Source organism: Pinus tabuliformis, chromosome X (genome assembly GCF_031772625.1).
Source record: "Pinus tabuliformis cultivar Carrire ecotype Pingquan chromosome X, CPIR1, whole genome shotgun sequence".
Classification (NCBI taxonomy): domain Eukaryota; kingdom Viridiplantae; phylum Streptophyta; class Pinopsida; order Pinales; family Pinaceae; genus Pinus; species Pinus tabuliformis.
Window position 1 is genome coordinate 1,470,726,565 of NC_142308.1, and position 2,583 is coordinate 1,470,729,147.

General features: G+C 37.9%; 1 pseudogene; it reads left to right on the plus strand.

The window, feature by feature from the left end:
• The first annotated feature begins 278 nt into the window (after positions 1-278).
• On the plus strand, positions 279-2,046 carry LOC149145547 (putative kinase-like protein TMKL1 pseudogene; annotated as a pseudogene).
• Positions 2,047-2,583: the final 537 nt, after the last annotated feature.

The following is a 2,583-nucleotide window of genomic DNA, read 5'->3' on the forward strand; positions in this document are numbered from 1 at the left end:
GCGGGACAACTTGTATATTTCTTGATATATATTTGTTCAGTAGTGAAATATAAGATACATCATCTACAATTCACTTGAAGCACATTCCTGTGAAGCACATTCCTGTGACCTCCAAGTTCGAGACCATAAACTTTTATAATGGTTATTCTAATCTCTGGGGTCCTCAGCATCAGCAAGTGTCAGAGGATGAGTCCTCTACCACAATTTGGTTTGACAGCTCTTCAGGTTAATTTTGTTTGGTTTATCCTTCGGTAGAATAACTAATTTTTGCATGAAATATGATGCAGTCTAAAGAGTGTTTGTCTCCCTCCCTGACTTTGGATGTTAGCCATGGTTTTGGATTCTCCTTAACTCATCAGTTAGCTCTGGTATTCTTCCTGATCCAAGAGATCTGCTGTTGAATAATTTCAGGTAGTGGATTCAAGTCTTTGGAGGCCTATAAGTCCGGATTCTTCAGTGCTGCTATTAAGCTACAGGCAGGTTATATAGCTAGAGTCATCGCAGCACTCTATGTAAGTTGCATTTCAGCGTTAAATTATATTTTCCTGGAACTTGGTTTGTTGATGAGGATTGTTGCTAAGTTCTCTAAGTTCATTCTCAGTGGCTGCCCTGTTTCAGACTCCACATGCTCAGCCTCATTGTCCAATTCTCTCATTTCAACTGGAACATGAGGCCTAACGAGCCAAGAGAGATCGAGGATGAAGTCAATTCGGAGAAACAATTTGGTTTACAACTAATGCAAGGACCGAGAACGCTATCCCACTCGCCTGCCTAGATATAAATTTGTGAGAGACTAGAGTTTGAATCTTGAAAACCAGTCTCTGTTTATTTATGGCCATCTATAATATAGGCCGTTGAAGAGTGCTTCTGTATGGGTGTGTAAGGAAATTTTCCATTGCAGTTGGTGAAATAAATTTGCAGCTCATGGAGTACAGATGCCCAAAGCTCCATAGGAGTTGAGTTGAAATAGTTGATTTTCTTATTGTTGGTAATTGCTTGGAGGGCTATGTAAAACTTGTCCGGTGATGTGTTCAGTGCATGAAAACAGTTTGATCTTTAATTCAAAGACTACTGAAGAAGGCTCTTCCAGTAGTTCTGGTCTGTATGCCAAACCCACACAAACCCAAAATGCGAGTGATAAAGGCTAGAAAAATGAAAAAGGAAGGGTTTTATTTTATTATGAAAGTAAGATGCTTTGATTTTGTAAGATTCGAGTGCACCTTGACTACCTACAGAAATCTAGTTTTACTATATTGTAGATGCTGGCAAAAGAGTTCAGTGACTCAAAGATCTGAAAACCATTTTTTATGCAATTTTCTTATCCACTGTGCTACGGTATTTTATCATGCAGCATACACATCTATAAAAATCTGATCTTTCTTTTCGAATGTAGATGCAAACAGACCAGCACCTGGTTGGGCTAAATTGCATAGAATTGCACTAGGTGCTGCAAGGGGTCTAGCGTACCTTCACACTTGCCTGGAAACGCCTATCATACATGGCAATCTCAAGTCCAAGAACATACTCATAGATGATAATTATGAGGCCCATCTTTCTGACTTTGGTATTCACTTACTTATGAATCCGGGTACAAAACTGGCAATGCTAGAAGCTTCTGCTTCTCAAGGTTATAAAGCACCTGAACTGCTCAAGATGAACAAGGCAAACACAAAAACAGATATTTATAGTTTTGGTATTATATTACTTGAAATTCTCACTGGCAGAAGACCAATTGAAAGGGACTCATCCAATCAAATTATTGATCTACCAACAGTTGTGAAGAATGCAGTGCTTGAAGAAAGGATTTCAGATCTCTTTGACCTTTCCATTCTGGGAGGAGGAATGAGAAGCCCGATGGATGAAGGGCTCCTTCGAGTTCTTCAGCTTGCAATGGGTTGTTGTGCACCTTCTCCCTTTGTTAGACCAGATATCAAAGAGGTGATAAGGCAACTTGAGAAGATTTACCCTCTTCCTCAGTCCCCTACATATTCTCTTTCTTCACATTACACTTCGGATGATAGAAGCAGCAGAGAATTTGTGTTGTAATGGAGAGAGGCAAAATGGCATTGGTTTATCCCTATACATATTTTTTGGAATTTATATTGAAACCTACCATGCCTCAGCTAGCGGAGCAAAATGAAGGATATTTCTGTTATTTGAGAGGTAAATCCAACATAACCGAGGATTATTTGCTTTGGGGATTTTCACCTACCAAAGTTTCTATTTTGAAAAGTTTTGGGAGCCTTAAAAATATTTCAAGGATTTGAATATAGATGTAGATTGTGATTTCTTAGAAATCCATACTGTTGAATATAGATGTAGATTGTGATTTCTTAGAAATCCATACTGTTGATTATGGGCAAATCCTTGAAATATTACATCTTGTTGATTGACAAGAAAATTACACCAAAATTCAAAGTTAGTATATAGAAAAATTAATCTTTAGAACTACTCCTCCATATGGAAGGATCATATGCCCTTCTGAAAGAGGTCTATATTCCACAAATGCCTTCAACAAAGCCAAGTTTTGTTGTTTCTTTTATGATAACTCCAAATTTCTGTAAAAGGTATAGTTTCATAAAT